We start from the raw sequence: 12,642 nt of genomic DNA, 5'->3' as shown, positions 1-12,642 counted from the left end.
TGTTGGAATTCAAGACCCTCCTTGCCCTTGGGTCATCTGGTGAGTTGGCCTGGTCCGGGCAGAAGCACCTCAGTCTTTTCTACTGGCTTTCACTGGCGAGAATGAGCCCCAGGAGGAGACCAAAGCCATTGTTTTTTGAGATATTGAATTTTTATTATTAAAAATTAACTCTAGGATGAAAAGTACAGCATAAGGAACAGAGTCAACAACATTGTGACAACTTTGCGTGGTGACCTATGGTGCCTACACTGATCATGCCGAGCATAGAGTAATATATAGAATTGTTGAATCCGTCCGTTGTGCACCTGAAACTGTATAACACGGTGCGCCAACTGCACTTTTTAAGTAAAGAAAAAAAGAAGGAAAAAAATTAACTTTAATTTTGCCTCGAAATGTACTTAAAAAATCTTCCATAATTCCATATTTTTTAAGTTACTTGCATCAAGAAATAAAATAATAAAATGAAATTTCTTCTCAGGCCTCATTCCCCTTCTTAGTAATAACAACTGATAATTGTTATGTCCCTTTCTCAACCACTTCCTATGCTTCTGCACATTCATTTATTTATATATTTATTTTCTGTACAAAAAAAAAAAGGGACAATGCTGGTGTAGCCAGCAATAGAAAACAGTACTGAGTTTCCTTAAAAAGTTAAAATTAGGGGCGCCTGGGTGGCTCAGTTGGTTAAGTGTCCGACTTCAGCTCAGGTCACGATCTTGCGGTCCGTGAGTTCGAGCCCCGCGTCAGGCTCTGGGCTGATGGCTCAGAGCCTGGAGCCTGCTTCCGATTCTGTGTCTCCCTCTCTCTCTGCCCCTCCCCCGTTCATGCTCTGTCTCTCTCTGTCCCAAAAATAAATAAACGTTAAAAAAAAATTTTTTTTGAAATAAAAAAAGAAAAAAGAAAAAAGTTAAAATTAGACCCATCCTATGATCCAGCACTTGCGCTACTAGGTATTTACCCAAACAATACAAAAATGCTGATTCAACGGGACACATGCACCCCTATATTTACAGCAGTACTATCAACAATAGCCAAATTCTGGAAAGAGCCCAATGTCTACCGACTGATGGATGGATAATGAAGAGTTGGTACACATGTGGTATACAATGGAATATACACAATATATATACACAACATGTATAGTGGAATACTACTTGGAGATGAAAAAGAATGCAACCTGGCCATTTGCAACAACGTGGATGGAGCTAGAGTGTACGATGCTAAGCGAAATAAGTCAGTCAGAGAAAGACAAATACCCTATGATTTCACTCGTATGTGTAATTTAAGAAGCAAAACAAATGAGCAAAGGGAAAAAAAGAGAGAAAGGCAAACCAAGGCACAGACCCTTAACTGTAGAGAACAAACTGGTGGTTACCAGGGGGGTGGTGGTGGTGAAATACGCAATTGGGGATCAAAGAAGTGCATTTGATGCGATGGGCACTGGGTATTGTATGGAAGTATTGAATCACTATATTATATACCCGAAATTAATATTACATTGTATGCTGACTGACTGTAGTTCAAATAAAAATGAAACAAAATGGGAGGATGCCATACGTGTCACTCTTCAAATTGCTTTCAAGGTTAACCTTTTATGATAGGCATTTTTCTGTATCAGCACAGGGAGGTCACCCTTTCTCTTGTTCCACATCGTTTTCCACCGAATTAATATACTACCATGTATTTATCTATTACTTTATTTGTGGACATTTACAACATGGCCAATTTCGTATCAACTTCTTGTCATTTTAGACAACACTGTAGGAAACATCCTTTGTACGCATATCCTCATTATTTTATTGAACTTTCTCTAGAACAGATTCTTACGTTAAATACTGTTGGTGCTTATGCATATTAATTAATGAATTAATTCATTTTTATATTACTTATTTTTTAAAAAATTACATCCAAGTTAGTTAGCATATAATGCAACAGTGATTTCAGGAGCAGAACCCAGTGATTCATCCCTTACATATAACACCCGGAGATCATCCCGCCAAGCGTCTGTCTTAATGCCCCTTGCCCATTTAGCCCGTCACCCCACCCACAACCCCTCCGGCAACCCTCAGTTTGTTCTCTGTATTTAAGAGTCTCTTGGAGCGCCTGGGTGGCGCAGTCGGTTAAGCGTCCGACTTCAGCCAGGTCACGATCTCGCGGTCCGGGAGTTCGAGCCCCGCGTCGGGCTCTGGGCTGATGGCTCAGAGCCTGGAGCCTGTTTCCGATTCTGTGTCTCCCTCTCTCTCTGCCCCTCGCCCGTTCATGCTCTGTCTCTCTCTGTCCCAAAAATAAATAAACGTTGAAAAAAAAATTAAAAAAAAAAAAGAGTCTCTTATGTTTTGTCCCCCTCCCTGTTAATATTATTTTTGCTTCCCTTCCCTTACGTCCATCTGTTTTTATCTTAAATTCCACATACGAGTGCAAAGACCCCGAATAGCCAAAGCAATGCTGAAAAAGAAACCCAGGGCTGCAGGCATCACAATCCCGGACTTCAAGCTGTATTACAAAGCTGTATTGTAGTCATCAAGACAGTATGGCACTGGCACAAAAACAGACACTCAGTTCAATGGAACAGAATAGAGAACCAGAAATGGATGCACAAACGCATGGCCAACTAATGGAAAACTGGACAGCAACAAGCAGAAAAATGAACCTGGACCACTTTCTTACACCATACACAAAAATAAACTCAAAAGGGATGAAAGGCCTCGTTTATATTTAAATGTGTAGTAGATACAGCAAACTGCCAGGCAAAAAGTGTTCTAATTTATACTTTTACTGGTAAATGGGAAAGTGCCCATCTCCCCGCACACTCACCAGTATTACACATTTTCAATTAAAATTACATTTTTTGACTATTTAGTAGATACAAAGTGCACCATCATCATTGGCTTAAGTTGCATTAAGGTACTATTTGGGATGAGTTCATTTTTCCTGGATTTATTGTCTGTGAACATTTCTTGTTTGAATTTTCTGCTCATGTTTTTTGCCACTTGTTTTACTGGATTTTTTGTTTTTTTCTTATAGAACATTTTTATATATTAGAGAAACTGACCTTTGCCTATTAAATATGTTCAAATATTTAGTGGTGTCGGCCATGCAGAAGTTTTAACTTTTGTCTGGCCAAATCATCACTTCTTTTCCTTTTATGATTTTTGAGGGGTGTGTGTGTGTGTGTGTGTGTGTGTGTGTGTGTGTGTTTTAAATAAAAGCCTTTCTCACCCCAGAACTCTAGGATACCGTCAGCTCTCTGGTCATTCGATACTTTCAGAGTTTTGTGTTTATATCTACAACCCCTACAGATTGTTTTTAATAGAGTGAAATCAGAATTAACTTTGTTTTTCCCAAATGGAAAGCCAGCTGTCCTTATATCATTTATTGAGTAATCTATCCTTTTCCTACACACTTTATTTTTTTTTTTTAATTTTTTTTTTCAACGTTTATTTATTTTTGGGACAGAGAGAGACAGAGCATGAACGGGGGAGAGGCAGAGGGAGAGGGAGACACAGAATCGGAAACAGGCTCCAGGCTCCGAGCCATCAGCCCAGAGCCTGACGCGGGGCTCGAACTCACGGACCGCGAGATCGTGACCTGACTGAAGTCGGATGCTTAACCGACTGCGCCACCCAGGCGCCCCTTTCCTACACACTTTAAAAACGTGTTTTCCCCTAAATATTTGAGAAAGTTAAGGCTTAGGATAGTGGTTCTCAAAGGGTAGTCTAGGGAGTTCTAGGAGTCTCCAAGACTAATTCAGGTAAAAACTATTTTCATAACCATATTAATACACTGTAATATTAATATGTGCTCATTCTCTCATGAACATATACTTGAGTTTTCCAGAAGCTGCATGCCATGTCATGATGTCACTGTTCTTATGGATATTGGAATGTATGCTTCTGTATTCTTGTGTTCCAGATTTTATGTTTTTATTTCTAATAGAGTAAATATTGATAGATATAACTCACATAAACAAAAGATCTTTGGCAGCGTCAATAATTGAAGAGTTACATAATGTGGTTCTAAGACGAAAAAGTTTGGGAACTTTCGGTCTGGGAAGACATGGCATGTTGAGTCTGTAACTTTGGGTTTCCTCCGGCATATCTCTCCCTATCCCAGAGTGCACATCCCCAAGATTGAGAAATGAACAGTGCAAGTAGAGAGAGAGAGCACAGCTCTGAAAGGGTCTCTGCCCTGTCACCTGTCACCTCCATTTACTAGTTCTGTCAACTTGAACGAGGAGTCTAACCCAAAACAGCCCCTAGAATGTGTTTTGCCAATGTTTTCCTCTTCATTTACCATTAGTCTTTCTCAAACTGAGACACAATCATTTCTGGTCCCTGAGATGTCTGGTTCGCAAATGGGATCTTCTTGTCACCCAATGGTATGGCCCCAATTCAACCTAAAGCTCTTTAAGAAGGGGGACCAATTTGAGTTTTACTGGTCAGGAGATGGAGTCGAACTCCCAGGTTGAGGGTGTTTGGCCATTTATTTCTGGCAGGTGCAGCATCCCACATCATGGGAGGGAGGGATGGGGAGCAGCAGGGATCTGGCCCCTTGAAACTCAGCCCAGTGTTCTGGAATCATTGCAACCGACAAGCCTATCACTGGCAGTCAGCCCTGCCAGCACAGGGAGATATATAATAAGATGGAAAAAGACAGCGGTCATTATAATCTTAAGTTCAGAAGGCATTTCAAATTTGTCTAGTAGTGAGTATAATCCTCGTCTTGGAACTGCATTCCCTTTTATAATCTCCAACAAGCCATTGTGCAGTGTGCGCACTTCAACACTTGCTTGACAGGGAGCTCACTACCTCTTGAAATAACCTTCACTGTTGAACAACTCGATTTGTTATGTCTACCTAGAAGTGCTGAACCTCCTCTCCCCTCAAACAAACCACACCCAGTAATTGCTGTCTCACTCAGGTGTCAATTCCCTGAGAAATTCGCCCTCGACTCTGCTCCCTCTAGGCTCTGTGTAGAGGGTTGGAGATCCTCCCTAGTGCTCCTGGAGCACCTTGGCTTACCTTGACCATGCGCCTGGACACAGCAGATTAGTTTCCCAGGTTTCTGTAACACATTATCACAAACTGCGTGGCTTACGGCAACAGAGATTCACTCTCTCACAGTTCTGGGCACTTGAGGCCTGCAATCAAGGTGTCTTGGCCAGGCTGTGCTCTTGGAAAGCCTCTTTTAGCCTTTGAAAGACTAAAAAGGAGAGCCCTTCCCTGCCTCTTCCAGCTTCTTGTGGCTGTTGGTGTTTCTGGTCTTCCTTTTTGTTTGTTTGTTTATTTTTTTATTTTTTAAGAGAGAGAGACACACACAGAGAAAAAGAGAGAGAGAGAGAATTCCAAGTAGGCTCCTGCTGTCAGTGTGGAGCCCAATGCGGGGCTTAAACTCATAAACCGTGAGATAATGACCTGAGCCGAAATCAAGAATCGGCCACTTAACTGACTGAGCCACCCAGGCACCTCTCTGCTCTTCCCTGGCTGCATCACTCCAAACTCTACTTCTGTATTTTCTCTTTTCTCTTTTCTCTTTTGTCTCTTATAAAGACACTGGTCATTGGATTTAGGGCCCACCAGGATAATCCAGAATGATCTCACCTATAAATCCTTTACTTAACACGTTTGCAATGACCCTTTCTCTAAATAAGGTAACATTCCCAGGTTCTAAGGGTCAGGCCATGGACATAATTTTTGGTGCCGCTATTCAACCCATTATACGAGGGAAAGCAAAACGGCCGCCCTTGGGTCAATTCTTTCCCTTTCCTGCATAATGTTTTATGCATTTGGACCTTCCACATTAATATCTGGATTTCCAGCTTTTTTGGAAAAAGCAGAGGATCTGGCCACACTGGGACTGCCTTCCCAATGGCATCAAGCAGGGGAGCTGAGCAGAGGCTGTGTCCTTTAGGGGGTGTCTGTGTTCTCCAGATCACCCCATACCCACCAATTCCCAGCCTACTTCACTCACTTGAACCTGACCTGACCTGTCAGGTGCCCATATACATTTGATTTTGTGATGCTTAATTTAGACTCTGTCACTCTTGCCCCCACCGGTCTTTAAGCTGTCTTATCTGACTATCCATTGTTAATATCCAGGACAGTGCCTGATTCAGAGTAGTTGCTCAAAAACATTTGTTGGATTAAAGAATGTAGAACTTACATTGAATAGAAACATGTTTCCCTCTAGCTCCTACCTGCAAATAGGTCTCATTCTTTTTTCATTCAGAGCCACACAGCATAGGGGCTTTCTTCCTGTTTTATTTCTTCCTATTCCTACATGTAAAAAATATATAGCATAGGAGAGGACACCCACATTTGCGCTGATTGATCTCTATTACCAAAAAGGGGTGTTTCTGTTAACATGTATGAACGATGAGGGCCTGAAAAATAGTGGCCAAGTCAAGATGAGGATCATTTCTCTCCCATGAAAAAGAAATCTGGAAGTAGGCAGGCCAGAAACGACATGATGGCACCTTTGTCTGCTGTCCTCTGTGTGTTGCTTCCATTCTTGGAGTTGTCTCTCCGGACATCTCTTCTGCTTTGTTCTTTCTTCCTGCTCTTTCTGGGACACTGGATACACGTATATAGACATGTCGACCACACCCTGCGGCTTTGGGATGCCCTTTTCTCTACTTTCCACACCTTTTCCCTCAGGAGCATCTGTCTGAATGAATCCTCTTGATCAACACTCTGGTCCGCAACTTCGCTTACAGTTATATGTGACCTGCTCTCAAAACCTTCTGCAGAGTTCTGAATTTCAGTGACTTTATTTTTCAGTTCCAGAATTTCAATCAACTTCCTTACGTTTTCCAGCCCCTCCTTGGAAACTTCCCACCTTGTTATCTCATTTGTTAACATATTGAGCACATTGATGTTAACGTTCTTGTCCAATGCAAATATCTGTTTCACTTACAGGTCCATTTCTATTGACTGTATTTTCTCTTGGTTTTAGTTACATTGCCCTTGTCTTGTGGTAAATTGCTATTTTGGTATTTTGGGTAATTGTTATTGTGGTAAATTGTTATTTCGTGTCAGATATGATCTCTTCCTCCAAAGAGGTTTTGCTTTTATTTCTGGCAGGCAGGTAGGGTAGGAGTAGTTTATCTTGTTCTAACTAGGACTGAGCTGATTCAAAGGCGTTGATTCAAATCCATTTTTATAGGATTAACCTGTCACTCCACTTCTGGATAGAACACCATAGGGTCCCAGTTGAAGCCTGGGTGTTTATCATGGCCTCTCCTGCTTGATGGGCCTGGACTCTAATTATTATTATTATTTTTTTCAATGTTTATTTATTTTTGGGACAGAGAGAGACAGAGCATGAACGGGGGAGGGGCAGAGAGAGAGGGAGACACAGAATCGGAAACAGCCTCCAGGCTCCGAGCCATCAGCCCAGAGCCCGACGCGGGGCTCGAACTCCCGGACCGCGAGATCGTGACCTGGCTGAAGTCGGACGCTCAACCGACTGCGCCACCCAGGCGCCCTGGACTCTAATTTTTGACCACAGCCCTTAGTTTGGTGAGACTGCTGGCAGCTCTCTTCAGCTTCCAGGGTCTCAGCCAATGCTTCCTGCTGCTTTTCAGCCCCAGACCATCACACTGGAATTGATGAAGCCCCAGTGGGGAAAGAGGCAGTGAATTTGGAGCTCACTTGACTCCCCTTCTCTAAGAATCTCATAACACGTACCTGTATGAGTGTGGTGGGTAAGCCTTGCAGGGGATAGAAGACAAGGTTCCTCAGTGGGCTCTACACCCTTTGTGCAAGAGGTAGTAGAGTTTACTAAGCTTGTCCCAGCTCCCATGGCCTTTCTCAGGGAGACCAGATCACCTGCTTAAGGATGGTGCCTTTGTGCCTCCCACTCTTGACCTTGGGAAGAATCCAGCAGAGAGGCCATAGACAACTGGGGAGCACAGGGGAAGGCTTTGGAACCCCAGTATCTCTGTCCTTAGACCCTCTGACTGATGGAAGAGGACATAACACCCCCTCCGCTCCTGCCGTTTGGTCTGTGGAATCCCTACCACCTTGATAGCTCCTGAGACCTTTAAGTCGATATTTTGTTAAACAATAAAGATAAAAAACTAACTCAGCTTGTCCAGTTGTTCTCAGTAGGAACATTAGTCTGCTAATCTCGTACTGGTACTGGGTTAATCTAGCACCTGGTACTAGTAGGTGCCAGGACCAGAAGTGGAAGCAATTTAAATTTGAAAATCACCTCATAATCTTAAATGGCCACAAGGACTCCAGCCGTTTTATGTGTAAGGCTTCCAACAGGGGGAGGGGTCACATGAGGACCTCCCCTCCCCGGAAGGAGCCATCCAGAAAGTACCACACAGCACTCTGTTTACATCTGATTGGTCACAACTTAGTCACGTGGCCACATTACGATGCAAAAGGGAGGCTGAGAAACGTAGTCTGTTGACTTCATACGTGGCTGTCCGGTAAAATTCCAGACTTTTGTTACTAAAGAAAAAGGGGAGAATGTATAGTGACGGTGAGTCATTAGCCCTCGCTGCGCACAGGGACGTGCCAAAAATACCTTTTGTGAGAAATTTCATAACTAGGCTGAGAAGGGTTATGAGAATGAGGTCTTTTGGGGGTGGGGGAGCAGGCTGCAGGATGAAAAGTTTCTAAATGATTAAAGATTAGCAGAAGACAAAAATACATCTCAGGGTGGAGGAAGGAATGATGGCCACGTATAAAGGGCTTGCAAATCCAAATGCCTATAAGCACCAGGCAGAGTATCATGACGGGTGTAGGGCCAGCAAGTGATGCGTTCTTCTCGGTGGTAGCCTAGGGAGCAGCTCCAGAGAGACGGCCATCCCTCAGTGGGCAGTCTGCCACCGTCTCATGTCTCAGGCCCTCGAAGCTGGATCTTGCCTTGGCAATAGACATGACTAATAAGTGGCAGAACCCAGCCTGGACATCGACGTGGTTTCTTAAAGAGCTGCCTTTGGAGCCACAAGGAAAGCATCTGGATGCTAGTGTGTCGTCTGATCACCTTGAGCCTCGCTTTCCATTCCAGAAAGGAAGAAATGAGCGTCCTAGTAAACCCTCCAAGGATTGTCGTTCCCCGGCCCGCGTCTGAGGGCATTCATTGTTCATTCATTGTTCGGGCAAGTGAGAGTCACCTGTCAGGTGCTGTCAGTCACACGCAGCCAGGCGCAAGCTTAGGGGAGCAGACCCGGTGGTCTGGGCCCCGAGAAGTCTTCTTTGTTTCACACTCCTGCTTATGACTCCTCTTGGCTGGTTCCCAAATCTTCAGTATTAGATTGGATAATCCCACTTTTAATAATGCTCGGGATATTTGCCTCCCTCGGGGGACTGCGATCACAGCAGTGGAGGGTATTAAACTGGAGCTGAATGCCACGCAGAGCACTTACCCTTTAAGCTGTGTGTATGTGGGCACTGCGTTTTGCATGTGCACACACAGGGGGATTGGCCGCGTGTGTGTGTCTACGTGTGTGCATTCTCTTGGCCTTCTGAGATTTTTGCAAACAGAATGCTACATGGAGCACCCAGTTTATTCTCAGCGTCAGAGCACTGCCAAATCGGCTCAAAACCCAGATTTTCTAAATCATTGAGGCTATTAACTCCCAAATTCTGTGTTTTTATTTCCCCTAAATGGCACGAGCTCAGCATTAGCCTTAAGGGCATAGTAACACCTCATGAGACCCCAGAAACGTTAAGTTAATACATAGCTGAATTCATTCAAAGTTATTTGAATTGTGCCTAGTATTTAAAACTTAGCATAAACTGAGGGGTAATCACGGACATGATTTGCTCCGATTTATAATAATATATTTGGGGGTCCATGTTTTTTACCCCCTAAACCTGACTATTCCGGCAATCAAGAGGCCACGCTGAAAAATAATTGGTAGAGAACAGAGAAAAGAAATATACAGAGTTACTAATATACACCAGGGCTTAAGCTGACATGAAATTTTATCTTAATTATCGGACAAATTTGTACTCCCACTATCTAATTCAATTTGCATGCATCGGTAGACACTTATTAAAGGTAATATTACATCTGTCATTTTAAGACTGGTGAGAATTTTATCATATGAGCTGCATGAAACAGCCACTCTATTATGTACAGAACTCTTTTGTACGGCTTAAAATAACCGGCATTGCATCCTAATTAAGTATTTTTTGTACTTGTCTTCGGGGCAGTCATCGTCTTGTCCATTTCGTGTCCGTCTTGTAAGTTATTTGGACACAGAATTAAAGTTGCAGGAATGTACTTCTCCTCCCCTCTGCTTCCTCATTCGGGGTGAAAAATGAGAGCTTTGCTAATAAAATGTAAACTGGAATCCAATGGTCAAATAAGGTTTTATGAGAAGCATGCAATGCATAAACCCATCTTATAATTCTCCGCGGGATTTGGAATTCTGTTGTATACAAATATATCGGGCTGCTGAGGCATTAGCAGTTGAATACATCAGGGCTATTTTTGAGATGAGTTTATTAGATTTCTACTTTGTGTAAAATGAATTGGGGGAGTGCTAATATAGCATCATCAATTCAGGATAACGCTGGCAGTTTCTGAGCATAGACAGCCCTGAAATGCCATTAGATGTTGATATGATACTTTGCAAACAGACCCCAAAGTAAGCTTGCAGATTTCTGCTCTGAGCTTCAGGCCTCGGTGAGGTCTGCGATGAAAATCCAGTTTCACAAAACACACATTTAATTGTGCATTGGCTGCCCCAGCTACAGCCATCTTGGTTTCGGAGCTCTTTTGTTCCACCCACTGACGAGAGTGAAAGAAATGAGTCAGGAATGAAGATAATAGTCGGCAAGCAAGGAGAGTAGAGGGGGTGGAACTGCGGGAGCGAGACTCTGGAAAAGCGCGGGGTGGGGAACATCGGGTGAGGGCCTCTTCGTCCCTGTCTGCCTCTGTTTTCCTGAAGACCCGGATCTTCCTGGAAGTGGAAAAATCAAACATTGCAGCTTTTGACTGGCTCGTCCCTGGGCCCACCAGTACATTTGACATGCTCAGAGACCCCTTTCCCGCTTGGTAACGGGATTCGGCTTGTTTTGTCATATCTTTAAAAAAAAAAAAAAGCCACCTTTGTCTGTGACCGGACACGAGCTCCCACAAAGTTCAAACTTGACATCACCCAGTCATGAAACTGTCAGAGCGTTCGGTCGATCACAAGGCCGGTTTCTTTTTTTTTTTTTTTTTTTCAATGTTTATTTATTTTTGGGACAGACAGAGACAGAGCATGAACGGGGCAGGGGCAGAGAGAGAGGGAGACACAGAATCCGAAACAGGCTCCAGGCTCCGAGCCATCAGCCCAGAGCCTGACGCGGGGCTCGAACTCCCGGACCGCGAGATCGTGACCTGGCTGAAGTCGGACGCTTAACCGACTGCGCCGCCCAGGCGCCCCAAGGCTGATTTCTTAAATGGGAACTTTGGTGGGGTGTTTTTTCTGTTAATTCAACCGAGATATTTTATCATAGGACTTATCATATCCTATTTATCATAGGATTATTTATTTATTTATTTATTTATTTATTTATCTATCTGTTTACTGAGACAGACAGAGCCCAATCTTCAACTGTTTTCTGGGGATGGACCATTGAAGTTGGACTGAATCATAAAAGTGGTGTTTTCGTCATTGTTTTACGATGACTCAGGTCTGTAACAGGATGCACTTGGTCTTTGAGAATCGTGCTCTTGTTTTAAGCCACCTCAAAAGGAAAATATTCTTACACGTCTTGCATGCCGTTTCTTTTTTCTCCAGCAGCCAGCCCCTTGTTGCCCTTAAGTCCCCAAATATGTAGCCGTGCGTCTTCCGGGTCTTGGAGTAAAGGGGAGGGGAGGGAAGGCTCTATTCTCCCCTCAGCACCATCCAGGAGAAGCAGATGAATAATTCATGGAACCACACGCAGGTCTTCTCTGAGACTTCTCCGGAACACGTCTGAGCCGGCGAAGGACCAGGGAACTTACAAACAGTCACAGTGTGCTGTGTCAAAGAACAGTCAATCAATCTCCAAAGAAATGTGAAGAGAACAGGTTTTTCATGCCTGTGCGTTGGGAGGGAGCCAAACGTGTGTTGCCATTTGATGGTAGAATCAGCATACACCTGTTCCGACCAGCTGTCAACATAACCTGTGTCAGAGGCACGCGTCGCACCCGCTGCATCCTCACAGCGGGCCGTGTCTGTGTGACAGTCGGGACAGACAGCACCAGGAACTTGGGGACCGGGAGAGGGGGAGCGTGCAGAGGCATCGCGGGGACACAGATGTGTGAGGAGCGTGATAAAGGAAGGAAACATCTGAGGGAATACGCTCAAACAAAACAGCAAATGTCATTTGCATTATATAATTATGGCCAACCATCGAGTCCTTTGTAATAACACTCGGTAGGCCAATGTTAAACCTACAGTGAGTGATAAAAAGGCCTCAGCTTGAAAAAAGGTCAGCGTGAATTAGTATATATTTGCTGATTAATTCAGAGTGTGCCTTCGTAAATTTTATAGTCCAGGGCCCCGGCCTGGTTTGAGACAGCCGCCTATGAAATTCAAATGCGCTCGATTCAGCACAGACTCACAGTCCAACCTGGCACCGTGCTTGCTGGAAAACCTCGCCACACAAACGTGGTCACGTGCAGGCACGTGGCAAGACAGACAGA

The sequence above is a fragment of the Herpailurus yagouaroundi genome, unplaced genomic scaffold, assembly GCF_014898765.1.
Source record: "Herpailurus yagouaroundi ecotype Mexico unplaced genomic scaffold, PumYag 140, whole genome shotgun sequence".
Taxonomy (NCBI): Eukaryota; Metazoa; Chordata; class Mammalia; order Carnivora; family Felidae; genus Herpailurus; species Herpailurus yagouaroundi.
The sequence above is the reverse complement of the archived record's forward strand: the minus strand, read 5'-3'. Positions refer to the sequence as shown.